The sequence below is a fragment of the Lissotriton vulgaris genome, chromosome 3_1, assembly GCF_964263255.1.
Source record: "Lissotriton vulgaris chromosome 3_1, aLisVul1.2, whole genome shotgun sequence".
In the NCBI taxonomy this organism is placed as follows: domain Eukaryota; kingdom Metazoa; phylum Chordata; class Amphibia; order Caudata; family Salamandridae; genus Lissotriton; species Lissotriton vulgaris.
The window spans coordinates 1,653,329,430-1,653,349,954 of record NC_141689.1 but is presented as its reverse complement, the minus strand read 5'-3'; the positions used below and the strand labels follow the sequence as shown (position 1 = coordinate 1,653,349,954).

The following is a 20,525-nucleotide window of genomic DNA, read 5'->3' as shown; positions in this document are numbered from 1 at the left end:
GGTTCAACTTAACCCATGGATCCACTAAAGAATTATTTGACACCATATCTGACAGTGCCCTATGGGTTCTCTTTTTTCTCCCTCCATATACCCTCCCCGTCTGTACAAATGAGCTACTGGGATCATGAATATTGAAGTCCCCACAGCATATAATTGGCTCGGGCCATAGTGCCAACTCAGTGTCTAGAAATTGGAAAAGTTCAGGATCGTCTTCTGTCGAACCATACACAGAAACTATGGTACATTTTTCCCCCTTAAATTTTATTTCCAATATTACCCACCTTCCCCATTGGTCCTCCGTTTTCCTCATCACCTCTACATCAGTAGATCTCCCCAGTACAGCCACCCCCCTATGCTTCGCCCCTTGCTTAGTATTTGCCAGCACAGCGAACCCTAGGTGGTCCATAAGATAACCCTTAGAGGCTTCAACATGTGTTTCTTGGAGGCAAACCAAATCCAACTTAAGTGTCCTGAGTAATGCCGCCACCCTAAGTCTTTTACCCGAATCATTGAGACCGCAGATATTAATAGTAGCAATCCTACAAGTCATTAAAATACATCATAAGTTTTGTCCAACTCTGCATACCTTACCCGATCTAACACTTTGCTTTGATAATGGATCCGGTAGTTATCGCGTATCCTCGTCCTTATGTCTAGTACATACTGTAAAATGTGAACTCCCTGCGCGCTGGACTGTGCATTCCTGTGCTGCTTCTTACATCCTACCTCACTTTTTTTTACGTTTTTAACCCTCTTTTTACCCCCTATTCCCCCTAATCCACCCTGCCCCCCCTCTGTCTCCAACCCCCCTCCCCCCCTTTACTGGCAAATAGGTCCATAAGACCTATGTGTAGCCGCAATAGCTTGTGGGGATCGCTCCTCTCTCCCCCCTTCACCCATCACCCTGTGTATCGTATACCCCTCTTCTGTGTCTTTATCTTAACTATTTCGCTATTTTGTGTGTGCTGTCCCCTTGACAATAGTCCAAACAGCGGTATACCAAGGTCTAGAGTCTTCCTCTACCAGTGCATACACCCCGCTTCATCTAATTCCAAATACTTGGAGTTTAACAGTTCTATACTTCTCAACCCCCTTTCTGTGATTTATTCTCCTCCAAGAACTGTTGGGCCTTAATCTCGGACAGGAAGATATTTGTTCTGCCCCTTGTAACCACCTTTAGCCTTGCAGGAAATAAGAGAAACGCCTCGGAACCTAGGGCCTGGAAGGGTTTAATAAGCTGCCTGAGTCTCCATCTTCTCTCAACCGTTAGGTGGCAGAAATCTGGCATGGCGAAGAAGGTGGTTCCCTCAAAGGATCTTTTCCTGTCAGGTCTAGCCTTATCCATTATTTCCTCCCTGAGCAGGTAATTCCCAACATATATCAAGATGGCTCTAGGCAATGCATGTTGACCTGCCTGCCCCTCGCCCCCTCGGCCTTTTCTGATGGTGAAGGGAAATCTGTGGGCTCGTTGAATCTCTCTTTCCCACTCCCACTGTGATTCGGGGAAAGCTCCTCTTAGCAAGTTAACCACAAAGTGCATAATGTCATCCCCCTCTGCTCCTTCCGCCACGCCCAAAATGCGAATGTTATTCCGCCTCTGGCGGTTTTCAAAATCCTCCAGCTTCCATTGCAAATCGCTCGTCAATTTTTCCTGCTCCAGTTTGAAGTCCTGCCATCCCCCAACATCATCCTCTAGCTTCCCAGTCCGCTCCTCCACCTCAGTCACTCTCTCGATGACACCTTCATAAAGTTTATTAACCTTCCTAAGGGTGTTATGGATCTTTTTTGTGGCTTGCCTAGCCCTTCTCCTTACGACATTCCTGATGCGTCATATTTAATGTATGACGCATCATGTCGCAAGGAGTTACGGATACGTCAGTATTTCTGACGTATCTGTAAGCGCAAAAGTGACGCATTGCTGGAGTGTGTCACAAAAGTGACCCAACTCCAGCAATGCGTCCTTTCACATGGGGAAAGCCCCATGTGAAACGGCTTGCGTCAGTCTTACGCCTGCTGTGAGGCAGGCGCAAGATTTTGACTCAACAGCGTCCTAAAAGTGACGCAGTGAAATCTCATAGATTTCACTGCATCACTATTATGAGTCTTTTTGCGGGGGAACGCCCCCTCTGAATACATTATACCTGACGCAGGTATAATGTGGCACAGGGGTTTAAAAAGTGACGCATCTACCTAGATGCGTCACTTTTTAAATATGGCGCAACGAGGCGCATTTTTTACACCGCTGGTGCGTCACAAAAAGTGACGCACCAGCGGCGCAAAACTGACGCAAGACCTTCATAAATAAGGCCCCCTGTGACTGTCTCTCGAGATCTGGCTACCCTCCTTGTTGACTCTCCTTCTGACCAGCAGAGCAATCAACTTGGCCTTGCACATTCTAATTTGTAACTGATACAGAGAAAAATTATAAATCTTGAAGTGTCAAACACAGTACAGATATGTCCAAAATAATCTCTGATCTGCATTCAGGATCCTGATTTAGCATACTATTGATGCAACAACATAATCTCCAGGCGGAACTATGGCAAAACTGTATCTTAGAGCAGATCTTACCAATAGCGAACAAAGAAGTGATGTACACACACCTTTCAGTAATTCACTATAGATGTTTTGCTATATACTATGAATGCCAATTCTTGTTATCTGGCCTCCCCAAGTCTTCCCCATTCCTTGAAGAATGCCTTTTGCTATAGACTACCTGTGCTCAGATACTGTGCTGAGCTGTATGGTAGCCTCATTCACTCTGCCGGCGCACATGTGTATATTTGCAAGCGCATGTGTTCATGTGCAACCAGCACAAAGCTTCTAACCCAAGCTGCACAGCAGCAGACCTTATCTTAAAAGGCAGACATCATCAGTTAGCACTCTCAATCTAGTTTAAACATTAGCGTACAGAGAGTGAGACTCACTCAATAAGAATCCCTCACAGAAGAAGTTCAAGAACCTGGTAGTGCAAAAAACAAAAACTTCACACCACCAATATATTAGAAATGATTCCCCATTTTACTACCACCTACCCTTGGCCCACTGGCATTTACTGCTAAAATCTACAGCTCCTTGTATGTAGGTCTTTGTGCTAGTAGCAGAGATCTCCATACAGAGAAGATAGGAGAAGTGAAAAGAGGATATCCTCAGATAGAGGTTTGTGAGCTTCAATTTGGATGAAGTGCTATAGTGCTCCTTTAAGTAATCCAAAATGGTATTTGTGCATTAGTCCCTTGGTGTGGAGTTGAAGCTTCAAAGGCAAACTCAGAGTCTTGTACACGCGTAAGATGCATCTAATTATGGTGGTACCCATAGCAGAATGAGGGCGATAAACAGGCTTAATATTTTACTGTCAGCAATCTATAATGCCAGGTTTAAATCAACGTTTTCAAAACTCTGAGAGCATGGTTGAGGAAATCTTTGGATACGTTTTTTTGAAATCATGAATTTATTTATTCATAAGATGAAACCGTGATTTATCAGCCACATCCTTGACTACAAACGTCACTATCCTTGCTGATTTTTCTCATGCCAAATATTACAAAAAGAAAGGTCTAAGAAACCCCATACATAATTAAATATAAATACATGAATACATTATTTCATATATTATGTTATTCATTATTTAGTGGAAATATCTTAAGAGCTATGCATTTCTATATGGACGTCAGAACGTGAATGTGTTATTTGATCACCATATTGATAAATCTATGCGTTCAGTAAATAGAATACCTCAAGAACATGTCCCTGTCCCAGCATCCCTGCATTCCACACTAACGGCCTTTAATATGATATTACACTACCACAGCACAGAAAAAAATAATCACAATCAAGTAAACATGTCCTCGAAAAAGAATAATTTAAAATGGCATACTTGTTTCTTTCTATATTTTTCTCAATTAGGAGTCTATGGATACTCTGCTCGTTGTGACCTATTTCTTTTTATCATAATGCAACACAAACAACGTGGCTGCTTTTAGGGATGATAAATAGCATGGATGTAATGAAACAATTCAAACATAATGGAAATCTGTAGCTTAGCCTTTCTAATGAACCCGGGCAATCATAGTTTTATACTCATAATTTACAGTAGGCAATCTTGTACTACAATGATTAACTCGAAGCATTGAAGAATGTAATATGCTTCAAAAATATATGTACAATATATCTCAATTCTTAAAATTCCATTTAACTGCATTAGCAACAATAATAACAAAAAAGAAGAATAACCATAGCTTTATACCTGTATATGTTATATATCAAGAGAGAATATTGGATTGTAAACAAAAAAGAATACCCAAAAGGCTTGTGAAAAGCCAACAATATTTTGAATATATGTATCTTATTTATTTTCTAGTTATGAATGTCTTCATTTTGTGTAATAGGAGGTTGCAGACCATTACAGACAGGTAAGAATATCAGAAGTCATTAGACTGGGTCACCTACATCGAGAGTCACTATAGCAAAAGTACCTTTACATTACAACCTCACAGGTAAGCAGGTGATTTTAAATATACATGATACATGTATTTATGACGTATATGCACTTTTTGGAAACGTGATATTGTAAAAACTGCTGGATAGAATTACAATTTTGTAGGAAGCTTGTACTTGGTCCAGAAAGCCGTGCGTTTTGTGCGACTTGGCATAAATCCGTTCAGTAGTTTTCGAGAAATTAAGGTACAAAAATATATGTAAATGTGGACGGTTGGGCTCCAGGGACTTTTGCAAGAGTCCAGTGAGCACACCTTCAAAAAATAGAACTCTCTGTTTGCAGGACTCTGGGTACTTAGTCATCTGTCCTGAAAATGAGTAGCAAAATTGTTTAAGGGGGCTGGGTAGGTCTTGTGGGGCTTAAAGTTTAAAAAAATATTTTTTTGCCACAATCCTGTGGTACTCCAGCAGGGTTTTGGCAAGGAAAAATTCTGACGCCCTTTTTGAAAATAATATGGCCACTGACGTCGGCCAGTGCCGAAGGTTAATATATAGATTGTTTTGGGTGGGAGGTGTGCATGGGGCTCCCTTCTTGAGCCAATTCCATCCCCGGGAATCCCATCCCCCTAGGCCAGAGAACCTTTACAAAGGGGAGGGGTGCAACACCCCAGCTGAGCCAATTGCGGGCCCTAGGACCCCCTACCCATTGGCCAGGCATACAACTGAAGGAGATGATGGTGCTGCTTTCCTCTCGAGATTGTGTACTGGCCCCAAGGACCCCATTTACCAGGACCAAATTGATTTAAACATGTAGGGGAGGCCACATGCCACTTACCCAAGCCAATATCAGCCCTGGGACCCATCCCCTGGGGCCCAATACTTAACACTGTTCAGGGGAGCCCATCCCAGGGGCAGTGTGGCTCCCTGCTCAGTAGATTGCAGGCATACCCAGCCCACACTCTCCAAGGCAGGGGACAGAACTCTGCTCTTGCCCAGCGGGTGCAGTAAAAATTATTCTCCCACCTGGGCAGGAGTAAAGTGTCAGCTTCAGCTCCCAAGAGCACCCAGTATGGTGCTACCTGGGAATCTGGCTGGGGTCATGGGGGCCAGAGGCTTCCTCCACGGCTCTCAACTGGACAGCATTGTGACATGCCAAGTGGTGCCGCTAGCTGAGGAGATTTGGACCTTGTGCTTTGCCTGCCTGGATTCCCGCTGGGTAACTGCTGCCGGTGAGGAGAAGCCGCGTTAGGGGAGAAAGTTGCAGCTACAGGAGGACGGGACTGCGAGGCCCACCAGGCTGTGCGTGAATCACCTGGCACACCTGCCGCCTCTTCCCGTGTCTCCGCCCCCCTGCCTTGTGCCTTTGAAAACTCCTCGCGGCCCCCGCTTCGCGGGAGCCGCTCGCTGAGGAGATTTGGACCTTGTGCTTTGCCTGCCTGGATTCCCGCTGGGTAACTGCTGCCGGTGAGGAGAAGCCGCGTTAGGGGAGAAAGTTGCAGCTACTGGAGGACGGGACTGCGAGGCCCACCAGGCTGTGCGTGAATCACCTGGCACACCTGCCGCCTCTTCCCGTGTCTCCGCCCCCCTGCCTTGTGCCTTTGAAAACTCCTCGCGGCCCCCGCTTCGCGGGAGCCGCTCGCTGAGGAGATTTGGACCTTGTGCTTTGCCTGCCTGGATTCCCGCTGGGTAACTGCTGCCGGTGAGGAGAAGCCGTGTTAGGGGAGAAAGTTGCAGCTACAGGAGGACGGGACTGCGAGGCCCACCAGGCTGTGCGTGAATCACCTGGCACACCTGCCGCCTCTTACCGTGTCTCCGCCCCCCTGCCTTGTGCCTTTGAAAACTCCTCGCAGCCCCCGCTTCGCGGGGGCCGCTCGCTGAGGAGATTTGGACCTTGTGCTTTGCCTGCCTGGATTCCCGCTGGATAACTGCTGCCGGTGAGGAGAAGCCGCGTTAGGGGAGAAAGTTGCAGCTACAGGAGGACGGGACTGCGAGGCCCACCAGGCTGTGCGTGAATCACCTGGCACACCTGCCGCCTCTTCCCGTGACTCCGCCCCTTAATTAAGGTCCCGTATAAGACCTGGTGTTTTAACGCGTTAGCGGGACGCGTGTGCGGGACACATCCCGGGATAAAGCCCGGACTAAGGGCGGACCCTCTGAGACCCTCCGAGAACTGAGGAGACTGGACTGGGCACATCTCTATGTCCTACAGGTACTGATTGCTTCTGTCATTGCCCATTATTTGCTCTGACTTGTTTGCTTTATCAAACTAGCCTTATAAATGTCTTCTTTAAATATAGACCAGCCCATGCATGACAAACAGGGAGTGCTGCTAAATGGAACCTTGGACAATTACTTTTCCAAATCATCCCCTGATATCGCAAGGGAGTTCGTATTGGCGGAGCGACGGGCGGATCGACGCCGTTCCGTGGAAAGCATAAAAAACGGGTCAGTTTTATTGTCATCACTTCCCGCCACTGGTCTTACCGACACTGACACTGAATTAATAGTTAATGAGTCGATTAACTTATTGGATAGCCAGCCCTTGGAAGCGAATGTGGTTGTGCTCACACCAAATACCTTACCCAAGACAGACGCGAATGGGTCATCCTCAACTTCACATGCTAATAGTCCAAGTACATTGAAGGGAGATGTTCTGCCTTCAGTGAAAATACCCCGTAATAGGGCCAAAAAACTGACACCCTTCCAAAAAATCTATGGACCACCACCGAATAAAAAGCAGCGGAAAAGGGGGGACCCGTTACAACCCAAGTTGAGCTGTTGTGATTTTGGCAAAAAGGCGAACAATATAGTTAAGGAACCCTGTACTCCACAAATAGATACTGAGGGGATCCATACATCATCTTCATCTTTAGCCATGTCAAATTTGCCGACAGACAAGGAGGACAGCATGGACACTAGTGTGGTTGTTAATGTACCTATTGAGAACAAGGGTCCTGTGACATTACTTGATATAGAGAGTTTGATTAAATCTTACTCTGCAAATATTTTGGAGAGGTTGATGGAAGTGGAATGTAGGCTGTGTAAAATTGAGCATGCATTGGGAAGCAAGGACATTGTAATTAAAACTGGTTCAAACAATGTAACTAACACGATTCAAAACAATGCATCAAAAAATACACTAACTCCAGTTCAACCACCCAAAACTATTTCTATCCCTATCTCTATCCCTCCATCAACTGCATCTACCTCCAAATCTATGGGGAACACGGTGATAGCGACTGTCCAACACCACCCACCCCCCAAACCTCCCCAACAAAAAACTTCTGACCAACCATCGTCAAATGTTACAAACAAAACCATTGGTAACATATCCAATTCACTCTTGGGGAAACCAATAAGGGAGGTGGGGGAAACCAGACATACCTGGGGGAAACCTAGAAGGACTCCTCTGCCTGAACTTCCACCAGAGGCAGTACCCTATGTGGTAGTCCTAACAGGGGTGCCTGTGCTTGGACAAAATAAGAGGGAGGGTTTCGCCCAATTAAAAAATAAGATTATGCATTGGCTGAGTATATAAAGGCCAATTGCAAATCATATTAATGGTGAAATTGCCCATGTTCGTCGTCTTCAATGGTTGGGGGGTAGACCCAAAGACATCGATGGTGACGTGGTGGTGGTGAATTTTAGGGACCCTAATGCTGTTCAATTCATATTGAACTGGCAGACAGGCAGCTCTAATAATATAATAATCCCTAAACCACTAACATATTTTTATCCAAGGTCAGTGGTGTTTCCACCCCAGCACCATCCGCCCCGGTACCAACCATTACAGCATATACTCCAAACCCAGCCAAATAATCATCTCATTGCACAGAATGCTGGGAGCAATCAATATGCTCTGTATCCCCCTTTACTACAGAATGCAAACAATATGCATTATGTTCCCTGCCCTGTGGTAGCCCCAGACTCTATGGGATGGAATTACGTATCGGCTAAAACATACAACTCCCAGAAAGGAAGGATGGATCACCTAAAACCCTTCACACCCCTAGAAACCTTTAATAGGTTTGACATTTTTAGCGGTCTAGATGATTGCGACTGATGTTTTTTGATTCGGGGGGGGTGAGGGGCCAGAAACAACGAGTCTTGGTGATGTGGGTATTGTCAATATGCCTGACGTACTGGTTAATCCTGTGTCTTCTTGTTTGGATAAAACTGTACCTCATGATGTAAATGCATCCCATGATGTAAATATTCTAGAAGAGCAGGTATTACCCACAACCATTTTGAGTAATAACTCATCCCTAGAGGTAATGCCCTTGGTAATACAACCTGTGCTTCCCATCAATTATGAAGAGATGCCTAGGGCTTTTTCTGAGATGCCACTTGCTCTTGAGATGCCGGTCAAAATGGTTTGTTGGAATATAGCTGGAGTCGTAAAAAACTTGAGGGACCCGGAGTGGGCAAACTATATAGAGTCCTTTGACCTCTGTTTCTTTCAGGAAACCTGGGCAGTGGAGACACCCCATAGGGTGGGCTACAAGACCTACGGAATTGGTGCGACACCTTCTAGAAGTGGAAGGCCGTCAGGGGGTCTTTTGACGTGGGTGAAAATAAACTTAAGGGTAAAAATTGAGGAGATACCTACAAATTCTGTAGATATACTAGCTTTAAAAGCCACAGTTTGTAACGGGAAGAACTTATTTCTTATAAATGTCTATAATAGGCCCCTACCCTCTTCAGGAGAATCACCAACCATTGCAAAACTAGATTGTTTCTTGAGTAGATTAGACCCCAGGGAGGACTTTGTTATCCTGGCTGGCGATTTAAATTGTAACTTCAAACCAGTTTTGGGTCTTAGCGAAATCTTCGACGAGGAAGATCAGGCAAACAAAATCCCTATTCTGGAGAATGTTAAATCGGTTAAATGTTCAACACTGGGTCTTTAACTGATTAATTTATGTACAGAACACTCTCTTAGGGCTTGCAACGGACGATTACCATCCGATAGCTCTAAGAAACCAACATTCACCAGGAATAATTATAAAAATAACCTAGATTTTGTGATTGCTTCTATTCCCCTCTGGCCACACCTCTTGGACCTTGAAGTAATGGAACAGTTTGAAAGCGATCATTTCCCCCTAAACTTGACGTTAGATGTCTCACTGTTTAACGATATGGTTCAGCAACTTACATCTGAGGAAAGTGGTGTTGATAATTCTGAGATCCATATTAGTAACAACAGAAGATCTCTGAAATGGCCATTTATACTGGACCACAGTGACATCCTTAGTGAAATATACTCACTTCTTGCTGGGACTTTTGGACCTCACTTAGCCGCAATGTTTGAGGATGAAACCAAAATGTCATTCTTGCCAATACACCAGAAATTTTTTGCTGACCTAAGATTACTAGTCACCAAAATGCCCCAAAAAACCCAGCAGAAGACCCAGAATCTGTCCCACAGTAAGCCATGGTATGACAGATCCTGCAGAGAATCAAAGAGGGAATTATTAATTGCAATAAAGACCAAGTCTCCAATAGATGTAAAAAGAGCAAGGAATAATTATAAATCTGTTCAAAGGGCCTCAAAGATAGCATGGGAGGAAGACAAATGGGCCGATTTGTTGCTAGCCGCCAGATCGCGTGATAATGTGGCCTTCTGGAGGCTGGTCGCAAATGGGAACCATGTAGGTAGGGTGGTCAAAGATGTTTTTTTGGATGAGCAAACTTGGGTCACCCATTTTACGAATTTATACAAAAAATATGATGACCCACATATGGACACGAGTGTGGCAACCCACGAACCCCCAGCAGACCACCTGGTTTTTACTTTAGGGGAAACAGAGCTGGCAATAACCCAAATCAAATCTGGGAAAGCCCCAGGTTTGGATAAGATCCCGGGCGACCTATACAAGCATGACCTAGAAGTATGGGCACCTTACATTAATTACTTGTGCAATACACTCTCTTGCACTTTAGAATTCCCTGAAAGTTGGAAGGGAGCAGAAATTGTTTTAATTTTTAAAAAAGGAGATAGGATGGACCCATGTAATTATCGGCCAATAAGTCTAATGGACATTCTACAGAAAATCTACTCACGACACATTTTACTACGCGTGAGTGACTGGCTAGATGAAAATACAATTCTAACTAAATTCCAAGCCGGATTCAGATCAAAAGTCAGCACAATTGATCAGATCTTTAGATTCTGCTGCCTCTATTGGAAGTACGTAGTGATTAAAAGGTGCCACTTATATGTTGCCTTTGTTGATTTAAGGGCAGCATTTGATCTGGTGCCTCGCAATCTCTTATGGAAAACCTTGAGTGCAGCAGGCATGCCAAATAATCTTGTCGTTCAGATTAAAGAGTTACACGAAGGGAATTTTGCGAGAATTAGATGGGGCCCAAATGGTGAACTAACTCAAAAAATACCCATCGAACGTGGAGTCCGTCAGGGCTGTGTCCTGGCTCCTACGCTCTTCTCCCTTTTTGTAAACGATATTCCCTCTTTCTTAGAGAGATGTAAAAATGACTCTCCTAAACTGAACGGCGAAAAGGTGACATCATTACTATTTGCTGATGATACCATTTTGATTTCCCAAACGAAAAATGGCTTACAGACATTATTAGACACCTTCAGTGAATATTGTAGCCAAAAGGGGTTGGAGATCAATGGGAAGAAAACCAAATGTATGGCCCTAAATCCGATTAAACCGGACAAGGGCTGTCTAACATTAAAAGGAGTAAAGTTGGAATCAGTGCCTCATTTTTCATATTTAGGGGTGACCCTGGATTCAAACTTTACCTGGAAAGCCCAAATGGACAAAAGTAAATTAATCTTTGCAAAGAATGTTAAACCAATTCTTAGGGAGCAAAGCCTGAGCACCAGTAAAGCGGTGTCCCCAGTGATGGAATTATTTAAATTTAAGGTCCAATCATCATTCCTCTATGGTGCAGAAATATGGGGTCCTGGGTCCAGGGAGACTTTTAGTGTCCTAGACAATAACTTTATGCGAAGTTTGGTAAGGGTCCCGAGAGGCACCCCACTAGTACCCTTGGAACTGGACCTAAACTTTAAAAGAACTGACCACCAAGTCCTGATTTGACCTCTAATGCTGTGGGTTAGATTATGGCATGTCCCTGAACTTCAAGATTATAGAGACGGGCTAAAAGAAATCATGATACTTGACAGCCAGACTGCCACCCCATGGCTGAGGCACATTAAGACTTGGTTGAGTAATATAGGATTGAAACATTTTTGGGAGAACCCCGAGCAATTACCCATCAATCCCAAACTAATTCTAAAAAGGGCCTTTTGGAGTTTCATATTAAATAGGACTGTAAGTAATACAACTAGCGGGACCTTAGTTTCAAAGTTCCTAAATTTTAAGGACGAACCCTCTTATGAGATTTTTATGGATGAAATAGAGCCCCCACTTGCCAAAACTTTATTCTTAAAATTCAGATATGGAAATTTATTAATTAAAACTACTTTGGCTCGTTGGGCTAGGAACCGTGATTTATCGTCCCCAGTAATGGACGAAATTTGTCCTATGTGTGCACTCAACCAGATTGAAAACGAGCAACATATCCTCCTTTTCTGCCCTCTTTATGCTCAGGCAAGAAAGAGATGGATCAAACCAATATGCCTACTCTTAGGCTTGAGGTCATGTTCACAGGCTCTGAGAATCTTAACAACAAACACATCTCAACAGATAACATTTAGTGTCAGTAGATTTTTACTCTCTATCTTTTATCAAAGAAAAAAAATGGGGCATCAATTGTAACTGAACTGATTTGCTTGGAAATTGACGTGATGGTCCATTCTATGATTTATGAAAGTATTGTTTCCGCTCCAATTATCTTCCAATTTGAATTGTACTTTTTTAACTAACGTTTTTTATGCAGTGATATGTTTTTATTTATTAATGAAATGTAATGTAAAGTATGCATTGTTCTTTTATGGCATTTAAGCCGAAATAAAGAATTTTGAATTGAATTGAATTGACATGCCAAGTGGGCACAACTACACCCACCTAATATTTTAAAAGAAAGGCTGGTTCTCTGCAGGGGAGCTAGCTGGGTCCAAAGGGTCTCTGGTGTTCCCCCCACAGACCCTAACTAGGCAGCATTGTGATTGCCCCGGTGGGCATCATGGCACCCAACTAAACTTTAAGAAAAAGTCTGGCACCCACCATGGAAACTGGCTGGGGCTGCAAGGCTTCAGGGGCTCCCCTGACAGCACTCCAAAAGAGTTAAGAGGTGGGTGCCCTGGGTGGGCACCGGGGCACCCATGAACAAATGTAAGAAAAACTATTCTGTCTCCCTTAGTACCCAGTATGAGTGCTGACCTGGAAGTCAGTTGGGGCTTAAAGGACCTGCTGCTCCCCCAGTGGTTTCCAATCAAAACGTATAATGAGGGTATCAGGGTGGACAATAGGACACCCACAATAATTTGAAAGAAAAAGTGAATCATAAATTATACCGGTCCCGGAGCAAGGGAAGGACGAAGGCAAGTTGCCTCTTGACTCCTATCATCAGAGCAACAACGTGCTCTGGCCAGCCCCGTCAGCCTAAAACGATTGTACTAGGGGTCTACAAAACGCCCCTGTACACGTCCACTAGGGCATTCCTACCGACCCTGGTAATTCATGTCACTATACTGAATACCAGGCGGTAGTGCACTTCTCACACTTTACCAGTCCTGACAAAGTGTCAATTGACCTGCTAGGGGCAAACTAGGCCCAAAACATGTTGACCATTCACACATAGATTGACCCTTGAGGAACATTATTTTCCATACAGGGGCACACACACAGTTTTTAATTAGGCTAGAGCTACCTAGTTTATTAACATTTGATCCAATAGGACTGCTCCATACCTATTTTAACTATCTCACCCTCTTGTGCACGACCTAGCCCCCACACTCACATGCACCTTACGGCTTCCTCTTCAAAAGATTCCCACCAAAGAGCCCCGGTTTCAGGAACCCGTCAGGCATTGGAGCGCCAGCCTGACGAGGGTCAAACGCCCTATGATGAAGCATGACACCTCTTGGGGTGTGTGAGGGCATCATGAAGAAAGACCTGTCTTCCCCACACGTCTTGATAGGAACTGCACACTCCTTTCTAGTTCATAATCATAAATGAGCATCAGGAGACGTTCATTTATTATTCACCATTCCTTGAAGGAGCACTCCATAATGCCCTGTAAGGGGCATTTAATTTTTTGGCTTAGCATGATGGTGTCCATAGAAGGGGCAGTGGCACCACTAAGCATTTTATAAAGTTGTGGGAGGCTACAGGGAATACATCATCCCCCAGAAACATTAATAAAAAGTAAGACTCCTTGAGCATTAAATCCATGACTCCAGGAGAAATGATCATGTTTTTCTAAAACACTCCTAGCTAGAGCTCTATGCTGTTCAGCTGGAGTGGAAGGCCCTCTTGTGTTTTGATTTGAGTGTGTCTATGGGCTGAAGAATGTTAAAATAGAGGCTCGAGACATGTTGGTTTTTATTTTTGTACAAAAAATGTGTTTGAGTCTTTCTTTTAACTTTTGTCAGCAAACAAAACAAAATCATTAAAACTATCTTAAAAATGCAATTATTAAAACTATGTTTAACACATACATATAGACATGTTGGTTGTATTGTTTTAATTAAAACTTTATTAAAAAGTTTTATAATAATCATTGTTATTAAACATTGCATTGTTCGAATTACTAAAATATACATTTGATTGAAAATATTAGTGATTTTTGGACAAAGGTGATTAATCAGATTTATGAATATCCAGAGGCTGACCCCTTATAGGAGAGTGCACCCTTTATGGTCAAACCCCCCAACGTTTTGCTCCAATGCTGATGGTTATGTCTCCGAAAGTGCACTGGGTCCTGCTAACCAGGTTGCAGTGCCAGTGCTCTCTCCCTAAAAATGATACATGTGAATTGGTAACACCAATTGACAAGGGCATAACCTCTGTATATGTCCTGTGATTATTCGTGCCTGGATGATGCTGGATGCCAGACACACTGCCAGTAGGTCCCCAGAGGTACAGGTGAGATAGCCATACATGCTGGAATTCCTACTGAAATTAAATAAAACAGCAAGACCTGATTCAAACTGCTGCACTAGGGTGTCACAAAACTTAATTGAAGGCCTGTATTCATGCTGTTACTGTAGATGGGAGTCTTGACCAATACCTTAGGATTCCCCCAACATCACTTATAACTCCAATGAGCATATCTTGAAATGTTTAGACTTTAATGTCTGTTACTTTCCTAAGCACTTAATAGAAATTTGGGATCTGATTAGAGATGAAATGCCAGAGGTAGGTATTTATTACTGAAACTTGGCTCAACGAATCTGTTATGCCTGAAATTACCATCTCTCTACCCCCTAACTACAAGATTCTAAGATTGGATAGGGTAGGCCACCAAGGAGGTGGTACAGTCCCAGTTTTTAGAGGCACCTATACGTGCACTTTGGAAGGTATCTATTCTGCGGATGAGGGAGAATGGCTTGCTATCAATGTATCTCTAAAAGATCTAAGGCTATTAGGAGGTACCGTTTTGTATGGGCAACCAGTACACCATGCTCATTGTTAGCCCTAGCACCTTGGTTTGTGTCTCCCTTCCATTTTATTTCTGTTGCCTCATGTGTTTATATTGGTTATAGATGCTTTGGGCACTGTACCACTGCTGTCCAGTGCCACAGTGCAAGTGTTCCCTGTAAAAAAATGAATTACAGAATTAAAACTTATTTTCAATCAAAAAAACTAATAGTATTTAAGAACCAATTATAAAGTAATTTACATTATTGTACTCCCCACCCTTTAACCCTATAAAATAAAATCCACACACAAAAAATGAACATTTACCTTATTTATATATCAATTAATTAATTTCATGATCAACAAATAATTAATAATTAAACATTCATTGATTCCCATCCTTTACCCCATGAACCCCACAATCAACACGTAACATCAATTACACAAGTTCCATCATTATTTTTTAACTAATTAATTAATAATAATTAACAACTAATTATTAATTCATTAAATATAAATTAGTTCCCACCCTTTACTCTTATGAACCACCACAACCTGCACCTAAAATTATTTACACAGTTTCCATAATTAATTTCCAATTAACTAAATAATATCAATTAACAACAAATTATTCATTAATCAAAAGTAAATTACTTCCCACCCATTACCCCTACAAACCCCACAACCTGCACCTAAAATTAATTACACAATTTCAAAATGTAATGTTTTTTTGATTAATATTAATTAACAACCAATTATTAATTAAGTAATAATAAATTACTTACCACAAATAACACTATAAATTATCAATTAAATAAATATTAATAAATGAAAAATAATGCCTAATTCATTATAATTAAATTATTTCCCACCCTATTTCCCTATAAACCCACAACCCACTACAGAACTAAAAAATCCAAAAAGTAATTAAAATAAAATTGATAACTACTAAAAATGTAACACATATAATAAAAACATAAGCAATTCTTATACAAAACAAAATACAAGACATATATTTAAAATATGTACCTAAATACATAACAATAAATAAAAAAAACAATATTGTAAACGACTATATTTACGCAAACAATATTAATGACTTCAATATTTTTAAAACTGATATTTCTTAACTTAAAATCGAATTTCTTGACCACAATGTTCTTGCTGTTGATATTTCTGACTCATGATATTTAGGACTCAATATTTTAGTAGTTCGACATTTACAACTAGATATTTTGTCTACACACCTAAAATTAGAACAGGGAGGACTAAAAGATTTTTGAGAAGGGAGTCTTCTATACTTTGTAGAGCATCGACATTTGCCGGACCCCAAACCTCTTCCCGATAGTTGGCCACAGAAACTGCTTTTGTTGAGTAGATCTTTTGGATGGCCTCCAATGGCTTAGAACCTAATTTTTTTCATAAAAGAAAATATGGCCAAAATACTTTTTTAGCATAATACTTCTGTTAACTATCATATTGGTCCATGTGGCCATGCTAATAAATAAAATACCCAGATAGGAAAAGGTTTGGGTGATTTCGACTCTACGTCCTGAGATATGAAAAAATTGTCATTTTTGGGATAGTTTCCCTCTAATCAAGATATAAATTTTAGGTTAATGGACGAGGAGATCTAATGATGCCATAAATAGGACGTACACATCAATTTGTGTTTGCAACGCCATCCCGGTCCTTCTATCAATACTGCATCATCTGCATTTAATAGTATAGGAATGCACATTTTGTTTGCCATAGAGACATCTGTTGTAGAATTTGCCAGAGCAGATTCAACAACATTCGTTTAAATATTAGTATAAATAACATGTTAGTTAGCAGAAGTACTCAAAGGTCTGGATTCTCACAAAAGTAATCTATAGGGGCTCCATCATGACCAGGGGCCTTGGCGCTGCTGCTTTGCAGTAGTTAACATCTCACCTCTGCCATAGAAAATGTTAAAAGGGGTAGAGGTACATTAGTTTCACCATTGGGAGGTTGATTTTCCCCTTCAGTACTGAACCTAAATATACTAAGATAGTGATTAACCCTAGTGTCCTTGTCCACGTGTATGACTAGATTTGGGTCTGAATCTTGTATTGAGAAGGGAGAATTAATTACAACCCAAAACTCTCTTCTATTTTTAGAGAATTCTGTGTGTTGGCGGTATGCCCCAGCCTCCACCTTCAGGGCTCTCAGCCTATCCTTCCTTGTTTCCTTATATTGGTGGTGGAGGTGCCTGACCACAACCTTATCTCATGCTTTATCTCTCAAAGCCACATGTAAATTGCTGAGTGCCTTAGTAAAAGTAGCATCAAACCAGCAAGGTTCCACAGGTTTAGAAGACCGTATAGGGCATATTAATTTGCTTCTCACTTCACTCATCATTGTCTCAAAGGCCTGCACTATACTAAGGGAATCAATACAGGGGTCAAGGCAAGTCATTATGTCCGTCTGAGTAGTTTTTACAACCATAGGTATCAATTTGTCTTTTTTATCTTATCCCATTTAAGGACTACATCATTCTTTCTTGCTTTGTATGGTACGGGGACTCACCTCAGTGATAGACTGGGACATTCTTTTCATTTAAGATGGGAGGTTATAGCAACATGGTCACTAAATGCTGTAATGAGGGATTTAATGTTACTAAAAAGGAATTAGGGAGACCGAGACCAGCAGATAATCAATAGTAGAGCCCTTAAAAGTAGTCCCAAAGTTTTTTTAAGGGAGACCAGTGATTTTATCAATCAAGTTAATATTAGCCGGATTCCTTAAGTTCAAAAGTCTATACAATGAGTTTTAATAGGAGTAATGTAGGAAATTAGGTGTTACATCCCCCTCTTCATCGATTAGTCCACACATTGGCTTCAATATCATAGTACAACCAGGAACATTACAGTCACCCATCCATTGGGTGTTAAGGAAATGATGATGAATTTTCAGGACAGTATCAGTCACCTTCTTGAGTGAGACTGTCACCTGTGACATATCACTCTCAAATTGATTATTTTATAAGTTTATGAACGTCAGCCAATATCGCCCTCCTACAGGGAAAAAACAAGCTCACTCAAGCACACTGTGGTAGCGCTCAATGCGTGTAGAAACTGTAAATCAAGTAATCAAATACTCCCATGACTGTCAACTTCTGTAGGAAAGTTTAATGCTTTGTTTGTCATGATTTCTCCTTCATATGATACGTCTTATATTTCAAATAGCTTCATGTTCATGTTCAGTACCAAGTAGTATAAACTCCCCGGTGCATTTTGGGTCTTGCCATTTATCAGGGGAAAATTTCCTAGAAAAAACAGATATGCAAGATATATCATAGGAGCTCATGGATGCATCACCCAATTATACAGTCACATGCTAAACATAAAGACACCTTTTATATGTCATTGTCTAATTGCTGTTTCAAGCTTGATACACGACTAGTGAAATTAATACAGAATCAGTGATCAAAAAACAAGGTCAAACATAACCTCTGCCATAGCAAGAAAGCCTGTGATTATCGGTGTGTGCGTGACCGCGTACCATTAAAAGAAGCAATACTCTGCTCAAGGTTATCGCCTTATAGTGATAGTGAAATGAACAGAGACAAAAGTTTGAGTGGTCATCTGTCGAAACCGCCGCGGTAACAAACCAGTACTTAAATCAACATTCAAAGTGCCACAACGAATCGATCGTGTTCAATAGAAGCACACACAGTGGGAATGAGTATTCTCGACCAAGATCTAAAAGAGACATACCTACTCCGGTAGCAGTGCTCGCGTGTACAACATGAATGAAGAGAACGTGCATTCACCCAGAACAGAAATATCCGTGGGATTGGAACTAGGCCAGCGAAAGAAATAGAAAAAATACTATGCGCTTTCAGCGCGAGTAAACTAATGAAGTTAGAAACAGTGACATAAGTAGGTAACATGCGTGCACAATAATAATACGAGATATGTGAGTAGTTAAATACAATACATAAATAATGCAAGTAAACCATAGGTGATTAAAAATAAAAATACGGTGTGAGAAGTGTAACTAACTAAAAGTGCCGCCAAAGCTACTGGGAGCAATTATAGAGCTATACTCGCACACCTGGGTTCAAATAAAAAACGGAGACGGCTGATGTTTAACAAAGAAATTCATAACTTTAAATGGCCTAAAACAAGGCTGTGTGTTGGCCCCCAGCCTTTTTAACATCTACACCGCAGACCTAGAAAGTGATTTACGTACAACCCAGGGAGATCCACCAAAACTGGGACAAACACCCATAGTTACTCTACAATATGCAGACGACATTGTGCTCCTCTCAAAAACCCCGATTGGCCTACAACGTTTGATTTCCCAACTCGCGTCATACATCACCAAAGCACAATTAACTATAAACCTTAAAAAATCAAATATCTTATGCTTCTTCAGCTTCAGAAAGAAAAAAACTAAATTTGTATGCAGGATGAATTCTTTTATATTGACACAGGTGGACAAATATAAATATTTGGGCATTCCACTCGACCATCAATTAAAGTACAACCACCACTTAGAACTGGGGAAATAAAAAGCCAAACAGCTTCAATTCGCCAAGTGTCTGTCAATGTACTTGCCTATAGGCTCATCTATGGAACTTCTTGTACTCACTATTGGTCTAAAGGGTGGTCTTTCTAAACATTTATGAATTTTTGGTATCATATATAAATGTGGTACACTGGGATTTTCTTTAATCAAATACCTCTTATATCATTCCTCTGTCCAAAGCATTGTTACAAATTGTCATCAAAACATTAACAAATTCACTTGTAGGGTCAGATGTTAATTTCATGTAAACATTCTTGTCTGAAACATGAGCTGTAACATTTTCAAACCAGTGTCTAATACAACAAGGTTCACCCCCTTTATCTGCCTTGCAGAACATTATATCATGATCAGATGCCAGTTGAATATTGGTATTAAGCTCCTTGATAGTGAAATTAACTCTATTTTGTTACTTAGATCTGAATAGGTTGTTAATTTCCTTCCCTACAATAATTTCAAAAGAATCAAGAATGTTGTGGCTCAGTGGTGGCATGAACTTACTTTTGGGTCTCAGATCAAGCAGTGTTCCCGACTCTTGAATAGAAGTGGGTTCAATAATGTTAGTAAAGAAATGTTTCAGTCGACGCTGGCGCATAAATTTGAAAAAAACACACTTCAGTTTCCAATTCTTTTGTCCTGTAGGTAGGCACAAACGATGTGCCCTTTTGTAATGTTTGAATTTTAAATGGTGTCAACTCTTTTTGAGAGACATTAATCACTAGTATGTCTGACTCCTCGTTGATTTTGTGATGGTAAGATCTTTCTTTCGTGTGTCTTGACCTGCTGGTTCAACATGTATACTCTGGCCTCTTCCTAAAAAAGGAGCTGACTCGATATTAGTTGCACTTGAGGTGGAAGGGCCCATTTCTCTGTTAGGTTGCAAAGTGACATTTCTCGGTGGTAATCACCTAGATTGCGAATCGTCAGAGGATGATGTTTCACCAACTGTAGATCTATTAAATGGTCATTGTTGTCTACAGGAGGCGTAAACCTCTGCCCATGTGTACACCTCTCCGA

At 41.6% G+C, this 20,525-nt stretch overlaps 1 pseudogene; it reads left to right on the top strand.

The window, feature by feature from the left end:
• Nucleotides 1–7,312: 7,312 nt before the first annotated feature.
• The window catches only part of LOC147728310 (uncharacterized), a 37,882-nt pseudogene continuing 24,669 nt past the window's right edge, over nt 7,313–20,525 (top strand).